We start from the raw sequence: 9,229 nt of genomic DNA, 5'->3' as shown, positions 1-9,229 counted from the left end.
GCACGGCAAATTTCTCCCGTGTCAGAGGAGAGGAAGCGGGCTAACACGAAGTCTATAATAYGAGCCCAGTCTCTAGGGCTTTGGCGAGGTGACCTTTTTTTCCATCAAGGAAGTTCCAAAAAAAACCCAAAACCAAAACAAAGAAAGAGTAGTGTAAGAAATAGGTTGTTTGCCCGTGGCCCGTTCCCGACGGACAGGACAGGACAGGATGGGCCGGGACATCTCTGCAGTGCAGAGCAGATTTCCTCTGCTAGATACGCTCATGGCTGAGCGGGGAAAAGCATTTTATTAAAGCCAAGATGAGCCGATGGCTTTGAAAAGCAGATGGCGGGGGCTTAGCTCGCTACCGCTGCCCAGCAGCGAAGCCGACGGGGACGCGCGTGACGCCGGGCGGGAGGACGGCAGTTATCACAGCGGATTTGATGAGAATTGATAAGTTCTGCTTCCCCCCCCCCCCAAGCCCTCCGCAGCTCTTCACAAGCGCGCAGGGCGGCCAGCTCCCGCCTAAGGGCCCCAAACCTCACCCCTGCCCAATTCCTCTCCGAATGCAGAGGGGCCGCAGGCAGGTTTCCCCCCCCGGCGCAGGCAGCCTGCGGGAGAAACGCCGCCGCCACGGCCCCCGAAACGCTGCTGCGAAGCTCTCGCCGGGGCCCCGCTCACAGGGACGTTCCCCGGGGACGAAGCAACCTTCCGCGACGCCGAACAGCTACGGCAGGCAAGCGCCGAAAACCCCTTTTGCTGGAAATTTCCCGGTCCGCTTCTGTCTCGCGCCACGCGCTCACCCGCTGCGGGAGGTTCGGGCAGAAGCGAAACCAGCGCCCAGCGCCACGGCTGCGGCTTCGACCTCCGCGGGAGATCCCGGGGGCTCATCCCGATTAACAAGGTTCCTCTAACGGGGCGGGAGCTCAGCCCGGGGGGGGGGGAAATCGTCTCAAAGTTTCCCTTTTTCAAGCGAAGCCTCCTAACGCTGGCAAACGGGGCCGTCCCTTCCCCAAAAACCACCCCCCCCCCCGCCCTGGGAGCCCCTCTTTCTGTGGGATAATCTCAGGGATGCTTCTGTTAAAAGAGGGGTTGGCCGTGGTTTTGAGGCCGAATTTAAGTTATAGTTCAGCTCTGAGCACCACATTTACACCCGGGTCGGGTCGCCCAGGCAGCGCACGGGCAGCCGGGTCCCTCCGTGTTCAAGAGAGCCCCAAGGACGGTGGGATGCTCCGAAGGCAACGGTTCGGGCCGGCTCTCCGAGGAGGGGCGCCGGGCCCCGTCCCCGGGTGGGAAAGGCCAGCAAACGCGGCAGGTACCGGGCAGGGGCGGCCCCGGGGGCTGGGTGACACTGGCCTCGCTCACCCTTCCCGGGGGCCCCCGCCRCAGGGCCGGTGGTTCCTCATTTTTCTTTTTCGCTTCCTCTTTCCTGCACTCCGTCACCGCCGCTTTGCCCTTTGGAGAGCCCGCGGGGGGGGGGGGGGCCTTGCCGTCCGCGCCCCTTCCTCCTCCTCCTCCTCCTCCTCCGTGCATTTTCCTATGTCAGCGTTTCCTTGTGCCGGCGCCGTTACTCACCCCGCTCCTCCTCCGCCTCCGAGCGACGGTTACGCCAAGGATGCTGAAGGAGAGACAAGGACCTGGATTTTTCAAGCAACAACAGTAATAGCAATAGCAATAATAGCAACAGTAATAGCAGTAGCAATAGTAATAGCAATAGCAATAGTAATAGCAATAGTAACAATAGTAATAATAAAGCGACCCAAGGAAAGCACACCTGGGAGGACCGGGGTGACCTGCTCCCCTGCTGAACGCAGGAGCGGGAAGGGGACACGAGCAGCCCCGGGACCGGGCTGCCTCGCAGGGCGCGCGGGCGCGAGGCTGGGGCGTTTCATTCCTTCATGAGAAGCCTCCTAGAGGCACCTCACTTTCGGAGATGGGTGCTTGGCGACTTCTCCTTTTATGATCAGGCACCAGCGAGGGCGCATTGGCAGCGGAGATCACGGAGACCGGCACGGACACACGCGGTGTCCCCCCCCCCAGGTTGCCCCCAAAYGCTGCAAAAGCGCAGCTGCCCGCGCTCCTCATGGTGTCACACACCACGAAGTCACTGGGCTCCATCCGGACGGCAGCATTTAAATAGCCGGCAGCCTGTGGAGCCCTCACGTTATAGAAGGGCTTTCGTAAATCACATCCATCCCCCTGAAAGGCGCATGGTGTTATATGGTGCCGTTCTTAGAAGCTGACGAGCTGACAAAGTTATTAGATGATATTTACCCAGGCTCGATGGTGAAGTGCAGCCTACGAATGCCGAGCAGGAGCCTGTCTACACACCCGTCGTGTGATAAAGCCGACAGGCTGCGAGAAAGGGCAATATTTTCCTGCATCGGTTGAGGAGGATTACACCTTGCGCTTGTCAGACCCGTGCATCTAACTCGGCACAACACTAGTCATTCCCCAAACAAAGCAGCGAGCAAGAYGCCTCTTCGTCCACTCCCAGAGCAGCAGGGCGACGGGAGCCGCTGGTTTCGAAACCGCTGTCTCCTCCCGGAGAGCACCAGGGAGGAGCAGCGGAGCGAGGATGCGGCCAGGTTCAAAACAAACCCGAGGAAGTGGCCCCTTGCGCAACGAAGCGGCGCAACTCCTCGCGGCAGGATGCTGTGGATGCTGAACGTCTGCGCGAGCTCAAAAAGCAGTCGGGCCTATTCGCRGAGGAAAAAAACCCATCACAGGCCGTTATGGACAAAGATCCCAGCCCTGGCTCGGGAAGTCCCTCAGGTGCAAATCGCACGCAGTCAGAGTCTGGGACACGCTGGCACTCGCTTGCCCTGGTTTATTCTGTTTTCAAGGCATCCGCTGCTAGCTGCACTTGGAGCCAGGACATTGGTCTAGGTGGACTTTCTGCATCTCTATATTATGGTTGAAGTAAGAACATCATTTCGGTAGTCCCCGTGTTGTTGGATTGGCTGGGATAGCTACCAAATGCATCGGTTTTGGGGATAGTTTTACTTTTTCTGTGATTTCCGCTGAGCAGATGCCACCGTTGTTGGTGCTTGAYGCAATCCCTGGGTTTAACCCTGCTGGTCTGGGGGTGGCCGCTCAGAGAAAGTCAGCGGGTTGGTGCTGTGGTCTGGCTTGCCTGCACGTCAGCGAGTCTGCGGGACCATTTCTTAGTCTGCTAAGGGTTTTCTTTTGCCCTTAAGGAGATCATTCAGCAAAACAGGTTGCAGAGCAATAGCGAGCTCCTGGCAGAGACTTTCAAGGGCAAAAGCTCCAGCCAGCAAGGCTGTGGCATGCACCTATCCACGTGCTGAAGAAGCTGATTTCTCCCCTCTACCCCCACGGAGCCACCAGGGCTTTGCCATGACTGAGAARGCAGCAGGATCAGGCCTTTCCCAGAGCAGGTCCTTTTTTTTGCAAGACATCACCCTGGCGCAGGAAATCACCGAGCTGCAAAGTGCAGGAGGCTGCAAGAGTTGTCGAGCTTCACTTTAGGTCCCTCTGAAGGCACGGACCATTGCCMGCGAAGGTCTCTGGTCTCCCTCCCCAGCCTCCCAAAGCAAGGCCAGCTTCAAAGTCTGGTGGGGAGGTGTCTTTGAAGCCCTCCGTGGCTGTGACCATCTGACGCATTTTGGGCGTGAGTCAATGCCTGATGCACCGAGACAGGAGGTGAATCAGCCGCAGGGCTCTCTTGGGGGGGGGGGGTGTCTAGGAAAGCAGCACGGCAGCYGGGACTGCGCCCGACCCCCTGGGCCATCCCCACTTGTTCCTACACCTGCTTCGTCTTCAGCRGGGCACGGCGGGCCACGACCGTGGGACCCCTCTGGATTTGCGCTGCCAGGCTGCAGCGGGAGCTGAGCTCATCTGCGAAGCAGGGAAGGAAGATCAGCATGGAAAAAAAACCCTCACGGGGATTTAGGAGCTTCTCCTCTTGCCGCTGCCTCTCACGGCTGGCCCTGGCGCTTGGGTGGCCTGAGAGGGGAGCCCAGCCTGGGAGAAGCGGTGATTTGCAAGCGTTTGCCATGGTGGGACCATGTTGCTGGCAGAGGCAAGCTCAGGAAGCAACGAAGAAGGGAAAAGCCTGGCTTTAAGCCTGAACCTGATTTGTCTGGTCGTAATTACGGCAACTGCTCCTCTATGCCGCAGGAGCCGCTTCTGGCTTTGAACCTTCCTTTCATCTTCAGCCACAGGTGCCGTTGCCTGGGCAGGATCTCAGGTGGGGAGCAGGCCACGCGCAGCCAAGCTAGACCCATGCAGCCATGGCTATTTTAGCCTAAATTTTGGCTCAAACCACTCAGCAACGTGGTGCTTATCAGGACCAATGTCAGGGAGGGATACAAGAAAACAGGCCAAGCTTATGCCTTAAGGAGTCCAAACACTGTCCCGGCTTCCGACCATCTCTGGCTCGGTAGTGTCCCTGTGTTTCGTAACCCTCGATGGGTTTTTCTTCCRCGAATTTTCTTCCTGTGGCTTTTGGGTGTCTGCAGGCTTTGAGCATCCGCAGGGTCCTGCAGCCAGGAGATCCCCTGGTCAACGCCGCACGTGAGCTGCTGCTACTCATGTCGGTTTGGGCTCGCTCCCCGCCGCTTTTGGTCGCCGTGCCCGGACACCTCCCTCCTGGCCCACCCCCGGAGGCAGGAGAGCCCCCCACGGGCCAGGTTTGTCCCAGGAAAAGCGGCGGGTTTCCCGTTTGCCTGGTGCCCGCGGTCCGGGCTTTCGGACCCRGAACGGGTGCGAGGGAGCTCATCCCAGCCAACGGCAGTCGCACCYGCGGCGCCCGCGTAGGAAAAACTGCCGGACACAAAAGCCACCCGTCCCTCCGCGGAACTGGGAAGGGGTCCCAGCTGCTGCCGACACAGAACAATACGAATTTTCGCTGCTGCTATATTCATGCTGCTATATTCATGGAAATCAGTGGGAGATTTGTCATTCCTATAGTCTGATCGCATGAGTCTAACACTACGTATAAAYAGGTTACAGTCACGCTTATATAACACCTTTTTATGATCTTAAGCCTAAGGGAGAGACACCTCTTCCCCAGTTCTTGCTTCCTGGCAGAAAAACGTCATTCAGGGCCCAGCTTCAGCCCTCTCTCAGAGGCCGGGTGCTTAACTCAGCACCGGGAACCTTAAGCGTCTCGCGACCAACTGAGAGGACGGGATCCGCTTCTCTGGCTCTGCGGCATCCCCAAAACCTGCGGCCACGAATATTAGCTTAATCCCCACGGCAAGCACTTGAAAACTCAGGATTAAGGGTCCCTGGGCTTGTCTTATCCACCCCACTCATACCTCTGCTTTATAATCCATGGTCGTAATTACGTGATCAYGGAGCACGTGTGCCCTGATGCCTCGAAGAGGGAAAGCCGCAGGGCTTTTGGAGAAGACATGAGAACAGCAGGAGGTGGGCAAGGGACACCGACGGGGTCTGAACGCCGGGAAAGCACCGCGGTTGTACTGGAAAATGACGCAACGCCAAGGACAGCCCATGCCGATTCCTGTGTCGGGAAGCACCTTACTGATGCGCCAAGATTGCAGAAACGTTTGACGATAACCCTGCGCCCAGCAAGGCATCGCTCAAACCAAAGCCTTCGGGCTGAACCACATGCTGGGAGAGGCTCCAGACGGGAGCTCAGGGAACTGCCGGACCGGCTTTGCATCTGCCAGGCCCCATGTCGGGGCTGATTTTCGGACCCTGGCAATACGGAGGGGCAAATCGGCTGCGCCACAGCTTTGCCATGGGACCAACCAGGCCCCTAAGTCCTTGAGAGCTGGGCTGATGTGTCAGATCAGCTGGCCCGTCTACCAGCCGGTCCTTGGAAATGCCCAAGGCGGCTAACGTCCAGACACCGCAGGTTTTGTTTCCCCCCCTCAAACCCAACCACGTCAAAAAGAAACAGCGTGGGGATTTTGGGGATGGAGCTATTCCGTTCCCGCTGGCAGCGCTTGGGCCTGACACGGAAACCCCCCGCCAACACCAGTCCTAATTAACTGCCGGAGCTAATCATCTGGCAGAAGTCATATCCCCTCAAAATCCTGCTCCGTTCCCTGACCCTCTTGGCTTAGACCGTGTGTTGCTCCCTCGACGGAGCTGGAGCCACGTTGACCTTTGGAGGAAGGGACGGGCCAGCGGCAAAAGGCGAGAAAGCGAGAGGAAGCCAAACCTGAGGTGGAAAATGCCTCAGCCCACTTTGCATCCAGCTAATTTGGGTGCCGCCTGCCCCAGCCGCATTTGCATAGGCGCAAACCGGCTGCAGCTATTCTGGTACGTGGAGCGCCCCATCGCAGCGCTGAAGAAGGGCTCCTTGCCTTTCTGGAATAAAGCCACCTTTTTCCAGCTCCTAATCTACGGCAGGCCAGGGCCACGGTAACTGGTCTCCCATCTAGCTGCCCGCGTCTGGGTGCTCCCTGCGCTCCCGCGTTGGCCCAGGCCCGGTGAGGTGCTGACCTGGGGCGCAGGTTGCTCACTCGCTTTTGCAGCTGGCAGAGAGGAAAGCGCTGGAAACGCACRTTATCCCCTCCTCCACCTTCTCCTCCAACCTTGCATAATTTTTCCCTTTAGCCTCCCCAGACAGGTTCATTACAATTCCCTTCCATTAATATGCAAATATGCCCTAAAGAAAAAGAGAGCGTGAATCTATTAACGCAAACCTGTGAACCCTTCCAGTGCCGCGGTGCCCTTTGCTGAGCGGAGGATGCTCCCGCCAGCCCGGAGAGCGGCAGGAAACCCGGCGTCTCTCGAGGGTGCTGCCCGAGGACGACGGGGAGGAACGACCCTGCAGCGCCGCGCTCCCCGCCAGAGCCGGGTTTCGCGGCCGAGCGCAGCCGGGCAGGTTGTCAGACCCGGGTTCTGCCTTCTCCATCCCGCCGCGGGCTTCCTGCGCGCACCACGACAAATCGCTCAGGCCTCCGGCGAAGAGCCGGGAGCTGCTAGGCCTTGCCAGGCTCTGCAGGGCGCCGGGTGCCCGCAGCAGYTGGCAGCCACCCGGGGGGACTCATGCTTCAGTATTCTCCGAGCAGGAAAAGCGTCTAGATAGCCAAACAAATGGGTATCTATCAGCTGGCAAATTTACAGCCTGGCTCTAATTTGGTTTTTGCTGCCACAGCGAGATGAGGTGTAAATTCCTTTTCCTTAATTCAAGGTACATATTGACATTTAATCATCCAAATATGCACCTCCCTTGACAATTCATTTCCCTGCAGCCTCTTTCCCCGATTGCCTCTCCTGGCCGGGGCCCTGTAAAAGATGATTCTTTGAATCTGTAGCGAAGGAAATGGATGTCCGTGCGTTCTTTTTTTTTTTTTTTTTTCTTTTCCAGCAGGATATATTTCAGTTCACGCCGTACGGATGCCCTTTGCTGGGAATATTAGCTTTCACACTCTTCTGAGTTTGCAAAGTCAGGAAATGAAGTCGCCCGGCCCTCTCCCATCGCTCCCCTTCCCCCAGCCCCCCCCTTCCTCAGGTAACTGCATTGCTGCTCTTGCCCTGTGGTTTCTGCCTTGCTCCCAGCTGACCCGTCTTAACACCTCCGCAGACAAAGCTAGACAGATTTCCCTCTGAGCTCCTTGTGGCAAGGGGGAGCCCTGCTTTCCCGCAGCGGCAGATCCCGGCTAGCYGGCGTTGGCTCCCGCATCAATGTCCCCCATCAGTGCTCATGCAGACGTGCAGGGACAGGCGACACAAATCCGCCCCCCCCCCCACCTCCACCCATGCCAGTGATGCTCCCTTCCTTTCTGCACCTCGGACCAGTTTGGCCCAACCAGGCGCTGGCTGAACTGGGCCAGACTGGGCTGAATTAGGATGGCAGGCGCTGCCTCCAGCGACAGATGCTCYGTGCTCTTGGTCATGCAATTTCAATATAGAGCAAGGGTTGACCAGTGCGGAAGGCACTGAAGATAGCAGGCCAGCTCATCACAAGCTAGTGGCCGACAACTTTCCCTGCCCGAGAGGAACAAAGAAACAGGGATATCTTGGCATCGGCTCTTGGGTAAAGCTTCCTGGGATGTTTTCCATGGCCCAACTCAAATTCAAGTTATGCTGCTGCACAAGTGTAATTTTGAATTAGTTTGAAATCCAGTCTTTGGGTTTTTTTTGGTCTCTTTGATGGTGCAAGCTTGGGAATCTTGAAAGGAATAAAATGTGTCCCTGTCGAGGACGGCCTCTCCGCCAGCCAGAATCTGGTTTAGTTCAGCAGAAGTAGGTTTCTTCTTTCCTGGGGTGTAATGCAGGTGGAGACTGGAGCAAACTAACCTTCTGCCTAATGAACAGCTACTGGCCGTGCTGGAGGAGCCAACCTCCTTCCAAATGCTGCCCTCTGTGGAAAGCAGTGGCTGGGGCAGGTGGGCTGAGATGAACACCAGGCCCTTAACCTGACCCACAGCAGGTCCATACACACGTAGCTGAGTGCCTGCAGGTCTCTGTAACAGACTCGCCGCGACTAGCAATGCCTGTTTTCCAGATGTGCCCTGCTCATTGCTGCTGGCCTTGGATTTTGCAGCAGTTTTGGTCTGAAAGCAGCCCCAAAGGCTGGCTTTCAAATTCCTGATGAAATCACTGCTTCGCGAGTGGACGGCAGGTGTGGGGAGACCCTCTCGGGGGTCACTTCAGGGCTGTGAACTCACTCCTTTGCCTTTTGTAGCCTAAAACAGCACCCTTGCACAGGAGGAACGAGATGAGAGTGCCTTCTGCGGGGCCGCTCCGCAGCCAGGGTGCTGTGGCGGTTTTAACGGCCGTGCAAGCTAATGAGCCGCGGCGTTTGCCGATGGGGAAAGCGCGGTGGCGGCGGCGGCAAATATTCGGTCGGAGGGAGCTTTCGGCGGGGCCTGGCTGAACGCTCCCTCGCTGCAGCCAGCCAGCCCCGGGGTGGAAGGGAGCCGAGAGGCAAGGTTGGGAAGGGGGAGGGGAGGGCGGGGGAGGGGGGACCCGGCGGGGGGGGGGGGAGGTGACACCCCACGCAGGCAGGACGCCCCCGGGCTGCCCCCTAACCCCCCTCCCCCCCCGCGGCCCCGCGGTGACAAAGGCGCAGCGCGGCGCCGCCCACCCACCGCTCTCCTTCATTCACAAAAAAAAAGAAAGGAGCGAGAACATGGCCGGCGCGCGGCGAGGGCTTTATGAATGGAGGCGGTGACGTCGCCCGCGCCCGCCCGCCGCGTTCCATTCATGCGGCCCCGGCGCGGCATGAATGGGCGGGGCGGCGGCGGCGCGCGGCGGCCGGGTAGTAAAGGCTCCGCGGCGCGCGCGGATGTGCGCGAGCGGC

The sequence above is a fragment of the Apteryx rowi genome, unplaced genomic scaffold (genome assembly GCF_003343035.1).
Source record: "Apteryx rowi isolate R43461 unplaced genomic scaffold, aptRow1 scaffold_567, whole genome shotgun sequence".
NCBI lineage: Eukaryota > Metazoa > Chordata > Aves > Apterygiformes > Apterygidae > Apteryx > Apteryx rowi.
Note: the sequence above shows the minus strand (reverse complement) of the source record.